Source organism: Salvelinus sp. IW2-2015, linkage group LG36, assembly GCF_002910315.2.
Source record: "Salvelinus sp. IW2-2015 linkage group LG36, ASM291031v2, whole genome shotgun sequence".
Classification (NCBI taxonomy): domain Eukaryota; kingdom Metazoa; phylum Chordata; class Actinopteri; order Salmoniformes; family Salmonidae; genus Salvelinus; species Salvelinus sp. IW2-2015.
This window is the reverse complement of record NC_036875.1, coordinates 20,626,574-20,640,903: the sequence shown is the minus strand read 5'-3', so window position 1 is coordinate 20,640,903 and position 14,330 is coordinate 20,626,574.

The window sequence follows — 14,330 nt, the reverse complement described above, 5'->3', positions numbered from 1 at the left end:
CTAACCCTGTTTCAGATGATCATACTAGACTAAGGAGACAATTTATAGATTGACAGTTATGCTCTCGAGCGGTTAGATGTTCTTTACCATTCGGCCATCAGATTTGMCACCAATGCTCCTTATAGGACACATCACTGCTCTCTATACTCCTCTGTAAACTGGTCATCTCTGTATACCCGTCACAAGACCATTTGGTTGATGTTTATTTATAAAAACCCTCTTAGGCCTCATTCCCCCTGAGATATCTACTGCAGCCCTCATCCTCCACATGCAACACCCATTCTGCCATTCACAGTCTTTTAAAGGTCCCCAAAGCACACACATCCCTGGGTTGCTCCTCTTTTCAGTTCGCTACAATTAGCGGCTGGAACAAGCTGCAACAAACACTCAAACTGGACAGTTTTATCTCAATCTCTTCACTCAAAGACTCAATCATGGACACTCTTACTGACAGTTGTGTCTGCTTTGCGTGATGTATTGTTGTCTCTACATTCTTGCCCTTGTGCTGTTGTCTGTGCCCAATAATATTTGTACCATGTTTTGTGCTACTACCATGTTGTGTTGCTACCATGTTGTGTTGCTACCATGCTGTGTTGTCATGTGTTGCTATGTTGTTGTCTTAGGTTTCTCTTTATAGTAGTGTTGTCTCGTCGTGATGTGTGTTTTGTCCTATTTTATTTTGAATCCCAAACCCCTGCAGGAGGCCTTTTGGTAGGCCATCATTGTAAATATTAATTTGTTCTTAACTGACTTGCCTAGTTAAATAAATTAAATAAAACACCATGGTTGTAACGATGTACACTGAGAGTCGGGAAGCAAGTTCAGGGCGTGAATACATTTAATAACTAAACAAACAAAACAAGAACCAYGAACAGCTCACCGACATGAAACAGAAACTATCAGTCCAGGTGAGTGTCAATAAGCCCTGGTGCGCGTGACGATGGTGACATGTGTGCGTAATAATCAGCAGTCTGGTGACCTAGAGGCCAAAGAGGGAGTATATGTGACAATGGCGCTACCCTACAGTGTGCTGTTGAAGCTTCTGTAGACCTTCTTTGCAAAATAGTGTTTTAATCAGTTATTTGGTGACATGTGATTATATTTAGGGTAGATTTTTCTAAAAAGGATACATTTTTAAATGTTTTACAATAAAAATAAATCACTGAGGAGGATGGTCCTCCCCTTCCTCCACTGGTCTGTAGCACCATACATCTCCCACTACCACTCGGGGTAATGTGATGGTCTGTCACTGCTAAAGTTCCAATGCAGCTGTTTTTATCTCAATATCAAATCATTTCAGGGTAACACATTTTTTAAATTTAACTAGGCAAGTCAGTTAAGAACAAATTCTTATTTACAATGACAGCGTACTCCAGCCAAACCCGGACAACGCTGGGTCAATTGTGCACCGCCCTATGGGACTCCCAATCAAAGCCAGATGTGATACAGCCTGGATTCAAACCAGGGACTGTAGTGACGCCACATGCACTGAGATGCAGTGCCTTAGACCACTGCGCCACTCGGGAGTTCCTCTGTAGARATGGGAGAACCTTCCAGAAGGACAACAATCATATCTATTAAGAAATTATTTTCAAGAAATTGATATGAAGTAATGTGAAATATGAAGGAATCATTTAAGATGACATTTTTTACTGTCGATCGTATGAATGTGTTGTGCATTAACACTTTTGTAAAAAACACTACTTATTTTTAAAGTCTTTATTTCTCTTTGTTCAGTCTGTGAACTCACAGAAACACACACACTGACCTAGGGCCATCCTTCCCTACTGATGTCCTTAACAACACCCTTAACAACACACAAGTTAAACTGGTCCAGGATCAGATTTGGTGTTCAGGACAGGGAGTGAGCTGACAAATGATCTCCTCACATCCATTACTACAGACATGACTAATCAAACACAGATACAGTACATGGGGGCTGGGATTAAAAATAAAAATAAATAAAAATATCGGCCAAAACACACCTCACGACAAGAGAGACAACACAACATTACATAAAGAGAGAATAAAGTACCTTACTGTGATTGTTTTAAAATAAAATGGTAAAAATATATATATAGAAACAAATTGCTTCTCAGCAAAGAGTTATTTCTCAAGCAAGAATTTAGCTAGGACTGTCTGGGAGTGGTCTTATATCACAGCACAGTAGAAAAATACATGGCAAATAGAAATCCAATATGGGATGGGGTTAAATGGAGCTGAAGGTTGGGTATAATAACAACTAATAACAACAAGATAACTAATATAAAACATGTCCGTAAAACATATAAAGGTTCAGAACTTTTGTGAAAGAAATAGATGGGAGAGGTTGAGGTTAGAGGAAGGACAGGAGTAAAAACAAACTAAATATAACTATTGTAAAATAGACTGGGCCTGTCACTCTCATTTTGATCAAATAGCCCTTACACAGCCTGGAGGTGTGTTGGGTCATTGTTCTGTTGAAAAACAAATGATAGTCCCACTAAGCGCAAACCAGATGGGATGGTCGCTGCAGAATGCTGTGGTAGCCATGCTGGTTAAGTGTGCTTTGAAATCGAAATAAATCACAGACAGTGTCACCAGAAAAGCACCCCCACACCATCACACCTCCTCCTCCATGCTTCACGGTAGGAAACAGACATGCAGAGATAATCCGTTCACCTACTTTGCGTCTCACAAAGACAGGGCGTTTGGAACCAAAAATCTCAAATTTGGACTCATCAGAACATAAGACAGATATCCACCAGTCTWATGTCCATTGCTCATGTTTTTTTGGCCAAAGAAAATCTCTTCTTATTATTGGTGTAATTTAGTAGTGGTTTCTTTTCAGCAATTTGACCATAAAGGTCTGATTCACACAGTCTCCTCTGAACAGTTGATGTTGAGATGTGTCTGTAACTTGAACTCTGTGAAGCATTTATTTGGGCTGCAATTTTTGAGGCTGGTAATGAACTTATTCTCATCAGCAGAGGTAACTCTGGGTCTTCCTTTCCTGTGGCGGTCCTCATGAGAGMCAGTTTCATCATAGCACTTGATTGTTTTTGCGACTGCACTTGAAGAAACTCTCAAAATTATAGAAATTTTCCAGATTGACTGACATTCATGTCTTAAAGTAATGATGGATTGTAATTTATTTTTGCTTATTTGAGCTGCTCTTGCCATAATATGGACTTTGTATTTTACCAAATAGGGCTATATTCTGTATACCACCCCTACCTTGTCACAACACAACTGACTGGCTCAAAYGCATTAAGAAGGAAAGAAATGACACAAATTCACTTTTAACAATGCACACCTGTTAAATTGAAGGGCATTCGAGATGACTACCTCATGAGGCTGGTTGTGAGAGTGCCAGGAGTTTCGCAGGGCTGTCGTCGGGGCGGGTGGTAGCTACTTTGAAGAGTCTCGAATGTGGAATCTATTTTGATTTGTTTGGCACTTTTTTGGTTGCTGCATGATTCCATATGTGTTGTTTCGTGGTTTTGGTGTCTTCACTATTGTTTTACAATGTGGAAAGTAGTAAAGGTGGGGTGGAACCCTGGAATGAGTGGGTGTGTCTAAACTTTTGACTGGTACTGTATATGTAGTTATATGTATTTATATGTATGTATGTATGTATGTATGTATGTATGTATGTATGTATGTATGTATGTATGTATGTATGTACTGTATGTATGTATGTATGTATGTATGCATTTATGTGTGTATGAATGTACACTACCGTTCAAAAGTTTGGGGTCACTTAGACATTTCCTTGTTTTTGAAAGAAAAGCTATTTTTTGTCCATTAAAATAACATCCAACTGATCAGAAATACAGTGTAGACATTGTTAATGTTGTAAATGATTATTGTAGGTGGATACGGCAGATATTTCATGGAATATCTACATAAGCGGACAGAAGCCCATTATCAGCAACAATCACACCTGTGTTCCAATGGCACGTTGTGTTAGCTAATCCAAGTTTATCATTTTAAAATGCTAATTGATCATTAGAAAACCCTTTTGCAATTATGTTAGCACAGCTGAAAACTGTTATACTGATTAAAGAAGCAAAAAACTGGCCTTCTTTAAACTAGTTGAGTATCTGGAGCCCCAGCATTTGTGGGTTCGATTACAGGCTCAAAAGGGCCAGAAACAAAGAACTTTCTTCTGAAACTCATCATTCTATTCTTGTTCTGAGAAATTAAGGCTATTCCATGCGAGAAATTGCCAAGAACCTGAAGATCTTGTACAACACTGTGTACTACTCCCTTCACAGAACAGCGTAAACTGGCCTTAACCAGAATATAAAGAGGATTGGGAGGCCCTGGTGCGGCAATAAGCAATGGAAGGAAGGCTTTGTAATTTCGTATTTTATTAGGATCCCAATTAGCTGTTGCAAAAGCAGCAGCTACTCTTCCTGGGATCCACACAAAACATAATGACATAATGACATAATACAAAACATCAATAGACAAGAACAGCTCAAGGACAGAACTACATATATATATTTTTTTAAAGGCACACATAGCCTACATATCAATGCATACACACAAACCATCTAGGTCAAATAGGGGAGAGGCGTTGTGCMGCGAGGTGTTGACATCATTTGAGTCTATTGACATCATTTGAGTCAATTGGATGTGTACCTGTGGATGTATTTTAAGGCCTACCTTCAAACTCAGTGCCCCTTTGCTTGACATCATGGGGAAATCAAAAGAAATCAGCCAAGACCCCAGAAAAAAAATTGTAGACCTCCACAAGTCTGGCTCATCCTTGGGAGCAATTTCCAAACGCCTGAAGGTACCACGTTCATCTGTACAAACAATAGTATGCAAGTATAAACACCATGGGACAACGCAGCCATCATACATCTCAGAAGGAAATGCCGTTCTGTCTCCTAGATGAACGTACTTTGGCGAAAAGTGCAAATCAACCCCAGAACATCAGCAAAGGACCTTGTGAAGATGCTGGAGGAAACAGGTACAAAAATATCTATATCCACAGTAAAACGAGTCGTATATCAACATAACCTGAAAGGCGCTCAGCAAGGAAGAAGCCACTGCTCCAAAACCGCCATAAAAGCCAGAATACATTGGCAACTGCACATGGGGACAAAGATCGTACTTTTTGGAGAAATGTCCTCTGGTCTGATGAACACAAAATAGGACTGTTTGGCCATAATGACCATCGTTATGTTTGGAGGAAAAAGGGGCGACGCTTGCAAGCCGAAGAACACCATCCCAACCGTGAAGCATGGGGGTGCCAGCATCATGTTGTGGGGGTGCTTTGCGGCACTTCTAAATAGATGGCATAATGAGGGAGGAAAATGTGTGTGGATATATTAAAGCAACATCTCAAGACATCAGTCAGGAACTTAAAGCTTGGTCGCAAATGGGTCTTCCAAATGGACAATGACCCCAAGCATACTTCCAAAGTTGTGGCAAAATGGCTTAAGGACAACAAGTCAAGGTATTGGAGTGGCCATCACAACGCCCTGACCCTAAATAGAAAACTTGAACTGAAAAAGCATGTGCGAGCAAGGAGGCCTTCAAATCTGACTCATTTACACCAGCTCTGTCAGTAGGAATGGGCCAAAATTCCCCCAACTATTGTGGGAAGCTTGTGACAGCTGCCTGAAACATTTGACCCAAGTTAAACAATTTAAAGGCAATGCTACCAAGTACTAATTGAGTGTATGTAAACTTCTGAACTACTGGGAATGTGATGAAAGAAATAAAAGCTGAAATAAATAATTCTCTCTATTATTCTGACATTTCACATTCTTAAAATAAAGTGGTGATCCTAACTTTTTACTTGGATTAAATGTCAGGAATTGTGAAAAACTGAGTTTAAATGTATTTGGCTAATATGTATGTAAACTTCCGACTTCAACTGTGTATAGGGCAGGTAATCAAGGACGGAATGGAGTCCAGGTGAGTCTGATGACGCGCAGGTGTGCGTAACGATGGTGGCAGGTGTGCGCCATAATGAGCAGCCTGGTGACCTAGAGGCCGGAGAGGGAGACATGGGAGCATGGCGACCTAGAGCACCAAAGAAAGCATACGTGACGGTACCCCCTCCCCGGCTTCCTTCGGTGCTCTAGGTCGCCATGCTCCCTGTGGCGTTCGGCTCAGGCCWCAGGACGCCAACCAAAGGGACGATCCCGGGGATCTGGAGCGGACCATTCGCCACCACTGAGGCGCAGAAACCTGACGAACCGGCTGAGGTGTGAGAGCCTGATGAGCCTGCTAAGACCTCTCCGGTTGCCTCGGTCGAGGCACGGGAACCTGTTCACCAGCTGAGGCATGGCAGTCTGTCGAGCCAGCTGAGGCATGGAAACCCGTCAGCTGAGGCAGGGGAACCAGACAAACCGGATGAGGCCTCCCAGGTAGCTCCGGTTCGGACAACCATCTCTTTATTACGACCAGACCTCTCCCCATCTTTACAACCATTGAATCTATATGTTTTGATCATGACTGTTTACAATCTAAGGTAATGCCAAGTAATTTAGTCTCCTCAACTTGTTCAACAGTCACACCAATTCATTACCAGATTCAGCTGAGGTCTAGAACTTAAAGAATGATTTGTACCAAATACAATGCTCTTAGTTTTAGAGATGTTCAGGACCAGTTTATTACTGGCCACCCATTCCAAAACAGACTGCAACTCTTTGTTAAGGGTTTCAGTGACTTCATTAGCTGTGGTTACTGATGCGTATATGGTTGAATCATCAGCATACATGGACACATGCTTTGTTTAATGCCAGTGGCAGGTCATTGGTAAAATAGAAAACAGTAGAGGGCCTAGAGAGCTGCCCTGCGGTACACCACACTTTACATGTTTGACATTAGAGAAGCTTCCATTAAAGAAAACACTTTGAGTTCTATTAGATAGAGAGCTCTGAATCCACAATATGCCAGAGGTTGAAAAGCCATAACACATACGTTTTTTCAACAATAGGTTATAGTCAATAATATCAAAAGCTGCACTGAAATCTAACAGTACAGCTCCCACAATCTTCCTATTACAGCTTATTACAGTTTCATCAGCGTGTCACACACAGCGTTGCAATGAGCTGGAGGCAGTATGCATTTTGAAAACATATACTTAATTATTTGAAACCTGAACGTTTTAATACATATTATGAGGCATGTCTTACCTTGCTTCAATGTAGCCTAGCCAAAATCATATCATATCTGTGGAGGCAATTTTCTTTCATTGTCCAGTAGCCAAAGGCACAATCCTAGTCATATTAGCAAACCATGCTAGTTGTTGCATATTAGATCTCCCCTCTTTCAAAATTTCTAACGAATGTTTTAATCTSTGTCACATGAAAACGCTTGCATGTGCTGTGTTCATTTGACAACAGTGTTTTTCAGCTAATTGCATTATGGAACGAACATTTGAGCATAGCCTACTGCCTTGTGCACATTGTTGCACAAGGCAAAACGGAAATGGTAGCCGTTTTACGGGCGAATAACCAATTGTGCAATTATGTGTTTTTTATGCATATTTTGTAACTTATTTTGAACATAATGCTCCTGCCACCATATCTTACGGTATAAAAGAGCTTCTGGATATCAAGACARCGATCACTAACCTTGGATTAAATAAATAATTTTTCTTCAACAAACAGGACGCACAGGATGTACTTCAGACACCCGACAAGGCCAAATCCTTGTCATTGACAAGAGAAAGAKATGCAGGTATAGAGGACACAGGGCGGGGTGCCTCATAAGGATCCACCGACGGCGAGTGGGAAATCTGCACTTACCAGCAATATTACTTACCAATGTACAATCATTGGATAATAAATTAGATGAGGTACGATCGCAAATATCCTACCAACAGGACTTCAAAAACTGTAATATCTTATGTTTCACCGAATCGTGGCTGAATGACGACATTGAAAACATTCAGCTATTGGGATATACGCTGCACCGGCTAGATAGAACAGCACACTCTAGTAAGACTGGGGGGGCGGTCTGTGTACATTTGTAAACAACAGCTGGTGCACGAAATCTAAGGAAGTCTCTAGATTTTGCTCGCCTGAAGCAGAGTACCTCATCATAAGCTGTAGACCACACTATTTGCCAAGAGAGTTTTCATCTATTATTTTCGTGGCTGTTTATTTACCACCACAAAGGGAAAAAAATTCTAGATATCCTGTACTCCACACACAGAGACGCGTACAAAGCCCTACCTCACCCTCCATTTGGCAAATCTGACCATAATTCTATTCTCTTGATTCCTGCTTACAAGCTAAATTAAAGCAGGAYGCACCAGTGACTCTGTCAATAAAAAGTGGTCAGATGAAGCAGATGCTAAACTACAGGACTGTTTTKCTAGCACAGACTGGAATATGTTCTGGGATTCTTCCGATGGCAATGAGGAGTACATCACATCAGTCACTGGCTTTTATCAATAAGTGCATCGATGACGTCGTCCCCACAGTAACTGTACGTACATACCCCAACCAGAAGCCATGGATTACAGGAAACATTCGCACTGAGCTAAAGGGTAGAGGTGCCGCTTTCAAGGTGCGGGACTCTAACCCGGAAGCTYATGAGAAATCCTGCTATGCCCTCTGACGAACCATCAAACAGGTAAAGCATCAATACAGGACTAAGACTGAATCGCACTACACCGGCTCTGACGCTCGTCAGATGTGGCAGGGCCTGCAAAATATTACAGACTACAAAGGGAAGCACAGCCGCGAGCTACCCAGTGACACAAGCTAATTCAATTCTATGCTCGCTTCGAGGCAAGCAACACTGAGACATGTATGAGAGCATCAGCTGTTCCGGATGACTGTGTGATCATGCTCTCAGTAGCCGACGTGAGTAAGACCTTTGAACAGGTCAACATTCACAAGAACGCAGGGCCAGACGGACTACCAGGACGTGTGCTCCGGGCATGTGCTGACCAACTGGCAGGTGTCTTCACTGACAATTTCAAGATGTCCCTGATTGAGTCTGTAATACAAACATGCTTCCAGCAGACCACCATAGTCCCTGTGCCCAAGAGCACTAAGGTAACCTGCCTAAATGACTACAGACCCGTAACACTCACATCCGTAGCCATGAAGTGCTTTGAAAGGCTGGTAATGGCCCACATTAACACCATTATCCCAGAAACCCTAGACCCACTCCAAATTGCATACCGCTCAAACAGATCCACGGATGATGCAATCTCTATTGCACTCCACACCGCCCTTTCCCACCTAGACAAAAGGAACACCTACGTGAGAATGCTGTTCATTGACTACAGCTCAGCGTTCAACAACATAGTGCCCTCAAAGCTCATCACTAAGCTAAGGATCCGGGGACTAAACACCTCCCTCTGCAACTGGATCCTGGACTTCCTGACAGGCCGCCCCTAGGTGGTGCATGGCCAGGCACGACTCCAACACCATCATTAAGTTTGCAGACGACACAACAGTGGTAGGCCTGATCACCGACAACAACAAGACAGCCTATAGGGAGGAGCCAGAATAACAACTTATCCCTCAACGTAATCAAGACAAAGGAGATGATTGTGGAAAAGGAGGACTGAGCACGCCCCTATTCTCATCAACGGGGCTGTAGTGGAGCAGGTTGAGAGCTTCAAGTTCCTTTGTGTCCACATCACCAACAAACTAGAATGGTCCAAACACACCAAGACAGTCATGAAGAGGGCACGACAAAACATATTGCCCCCCAGGAGACTAAAAAGATTTGGCATGGCTCCTCAGATCCTCAAGAGGTTCTACAGCTGCAACATCGAGAGCATCCTTACTGGTTGTATCACTGCCTGGTACGGCAACTGCTCTGCCTCCGACCGCAAGGCACTACAGAKAGTAGTGCGTACGGCCCAGTACATCACTGGGGCTAAGCTGCCTGCCATCCAGGACCTCTAGAGAGGGAGGCCCTAAAAATGGTCAAAAACCCCAGCCACCCCAGTTATAGACTGTTCTCTCTGCTACCGCATGGCAAGCGGTACCGTAGTGCCAAGTCTAGGACCAAAAGGCTTCTCAACAGCTTTTACCCCCAAGCCATAAGACTCCTGAACAGGTAATCAAATGGCTACACTATTTGCAATGTGTCCCGCCACCCCCCACCCGCCAACCCCCTCTTTTACTCTGCTGCTACTCTCTGTTTATCATCTAATCATAGTCACTTTAACTACATATTACCTCAATTAGCCCGACTAACCGGTGCTCCTGCACATTGACTCTGTACCGGTACCACCTGTATATAGCCTCGCTACTGTTATTTTCACTGTCATTTTACAGTTTTTTATTTTTTTTATTTCTTTACTTTCTTTACTATTTTTTACTTAAAAATTGCACTGTTGGTTAGGGCTTGTAAGTAAGTATTTCACTGTAAGGTCTACACCAGTTGTATACGGAGCACGTGACAAATAAACTTTGATTTGATAATGTGAAGAAATAATAGTTTATGAACATTTTAAGCTAAACGTTCTGATCCGATACATCAGACTCATTGCTTTTTAATGTTTTAATTTTGTATTTAGCCTAGGCCTACTGGTTTGTCCCAGAGTCGGTTTGGAAAAGGCTATTTGTTTCTAGACAAGCTAACCAATAGAATAATATAACTTTTCTACTATGGGGGATATTAGATTGACAGGCTGGTGATGTTGCTGTTGGTTACTGGTCTTGTTGATGAGGAAAAGTAAATGTGGACAGTTATTCTAACATCTTCAAAGTGCACATCAGAATTCAGTAAGAAGGACGCACATCGTTGCATCCTCGACTTGCATGTTCTGTTAATATGAATTACCATAATCAAAATCTGATTTCTGTCATTCTGACCCCAGTGGGTGCGACGCCCAAATCAGGTTACGCACCCAATGCATATGGGTCTGGTAAATTTAAATTCTGCCAGTCAAATGTCCAGTGCCACATTTTCCTAACGGAAACCATGCGTTGAACTCTAAATCTATCCAAATCAATTTAAGAACACAAGGGCATGCTAATTTAAAAGATGGCTAGCCATTATTAGCCTGGATCTGTATTGGACGCAGGTACATTATCGGACACAGGTCAGTTCATTATCGGTGCGCAGTAGTAAAATTGTGCTGGTGCAATCAACAGAAAAGGTGAAAAATGTTAATCTAGGGTCCTGCACACACACATTTGTATGCCGCCAAAGCTTTACTGTAGTGACAGCGGCTGTGTCCAAAAAACGAGTMCAAATAAATGAAATTGTTATTAGATGTGGTGTGGGCTCTGGAGGTAGTTAGACTTCTAACAGTGAATGTCTATAGGAAGACATACACTCTCACACCCATTCATAYGGCTTGTGATTCAGACCTCGGAATCAACTCATACGACCCTTTGTGATACATCTAGGATGATATATATAATGAGCAGTAGACACCGTCACTGTCACAGCCATGTTAGCMCGATCTGTAGCCTAGCGTGCGACTTACTCATGCATTCCTGGCTAACCTCAATTTAGCACTGAGACAGGCAGGCAGTATACCATGGCCAAGTCCTCTCACTGACATGCGAGCGCACACTTACACACAGATTCTTGGTGATATGAGATGAGAACAGGTAAGCATGTGAAGGATCTATATTTTTCTCCCACTTCATCCTCTCTCTCCCTCCTGTCTCACCCTCTTCCCAACAATAAATGACATTGTGCAGGTGGACTAAGAACATTCTAGAAGAGTGAGATCAGTGTGCATACAAACACACACACACAACTCTAAGCTTCACAAGGCTTACATTTAATTTGCCATGTCTATCTTTGATATCAGACACACTCGTTCAATCAGACTGTTGTTACAACATTATTTATCCTCTCTACTTCTCTCCCTTTCTAAAAATACACACACACTCCTACACACATTCCTCGGAGCCTGACGGAGACAGAAGGTTGGAGATTGAGTCAGTGATAATGACCTCTCTTAAAACATTAGAGAAAGAGAAAATTCTCCATGCTTTGACAAGAGACTACACATGGTAGTGCTGGAGAGGAAAAGTAAATACTGGAAGTAAGAGATGTTTAATCTGCCATTTATCTCTCTCTCTCTGTGTCATCACTCCATCCCATCTCCTGCGTAAATAAGACAAGCAACTGAGTCAGGAACATATCTAAAGTTTATCAGCTCTCGATCCATTTCTCATCCATCCTCCTCTCCTCTAAATAAATAATATACAGTGCCTCAGTAAGGAATGTCTCCCACTCTGCTCCTCTTAATATSTATTTCTCAATCTCTCCATCCTTTCCTCCTTCTCTCAATCCACCCACTCRGGGTTTAAAGCCATCCACTTAATATCTGATCGCCCCTTCCCTCCCTCTTTCCCCATCCTCTGGTAAATAAAAGAGATTAGGTAAGAAACTTGTTTGTGTGGAAGAGTTACAAGATAGWGTGTATACAGAGATTTGCCTAGATGTTCTGCTGTGATCGTGAACTGTAGACTTTAGGCTATTCATTGTGTGAAGGATGATGTAATCATTGCGTGTTATAGTATGATTAGGCCATCATTGCGTGTTACAGCATGATTACACATGTCTATCAGAATGCAGTGATCTGACTGTTCAAACCCCAGACATCAGACCATGCTTTGAATCTCTGTTTCTATGCCCCGTCATTAGGTTGACAGGTCTTAAGTGTTAACCGCTCCCACATGTTGTTGACGACACACACATGTTCAGTGCGCACAAGAACACATGTCTGTGTGCATTATCTTTTACTCACTCGCACGTCTTAAAATATCGCCCCACACCGGCAACCTTCTCCAGACTCGTTCATGTTTTCTCAAATGCTTCCCAAAAATTGACAGGATTGTTCGAATGATAGCATCAAAACCATCTGAATGTAAGAGAGTCTTGTGCCACATAACAGATGGCCACTCCAAGCCAGAGGGGGAAAAATCGATACAATTACATATCACGAAATTACACTGTACAAAACATTTAGAACACCTACCTAATACTGAGTTGAACCCCCCCCCCCCCCCCCTTTGCCTCAGAACAGCCTCATTTCGTTGGGGCATGGACTCCACAAGGTGTTGAAAGCGTTCCACAGGGATGCTGGCCCATGTTGACTCCAATGCTTCCTACAGTTGTGTCAAGTTGGCTGGATGTCATTTGGGTGGTGGATCATTCTTGATACACACGGGAAACTGTTGAGCGTGAAAAACCCAKSWGCWWTGCAGTTYTTGACACACWCAAAATGGTGCGCCTGGCACCTACTACCATACCCMGTTCAAAGGCACTTAAATCTTTTGTYTTTCCCATTCACCCTCTGAATGGCACACATACACAATCCATGTCTCAATTGTCTCAAGGCTTAAAAATCTTTCTTTAACCTGTCTCCTTCCCTTCATATACAATGATTGAAGTAGATTTAACAAGTGACATCAATAAGGGATCATAGCTTTCACCTGGATTCACCTGGTCAGTCTATCTCATGGAAAGAGCAGGTGTTCATAATGTGTTGTGCAYTCAGTGTATCTATACAGTTGGGGTCTGAAATTATTGACACYGTTGTAAAGAGGAGCAAAAATAACTGTATAAAATAAATAATTAACCTCTACGGCTAACGTGGGCTAATGTGATTAGCATGAGGTTGTAAGTAACAAGAACATTTCCCAGGWCATAGACATATCTGATATGGGCAGAAAGCTYAAATTCTTGTTAATCTAATTGCACTGTCCAATTTACAGCAGCTATTACAGTGAAACAATACCATGCTACTGTTCGAGGAGAGTGCACAATTATGAAAATGTATTAATAAACCAATTAGGCACATTTGGGCAGTCTTGATACAACATTTTAAACAGATATGCAATGTTTCATTGGATCAGTCTAAAACGTTGCACATACACTGCTTCCATCCAGTGGCCAAAATCTAATYAGCGCCTGGACTGGAATAATACATTATGGCCTTTCTCTTGCATTTCAAAGATGATGGTATAAAACAATGTACTACCTTTTACCAGATCTAATGTGTTATATTCTCCTACATTAATTTCACATTTCCACAAACTTCAAAGTGTTTAATTTCAAACAGTATCAAGAATATGCATTTCCTTSCTTCAGGTCATGAGCTACAGGCAGTTAGATTTGGGTACGTCATTTTAGGCGAAAATKGAAAAAAAGGGTCAGATMCTATGCTACTGTAACGGCTGCTTGAAGAAGAGGACCAGGTGCAGCCTGGTACGTGTTCATGATTTTTAATACAGCTGAACACTAGAACAAAAAATAACAAAGCGGAACAAACCAAACAGTTATGTCTGGTGCAGACACACAAAACAGAAAATAACTACCCACAAAACACAGGTGGAAAAAGGCTACCTAAGTATGGTTCTCAATCAGAGACAACGATAGAC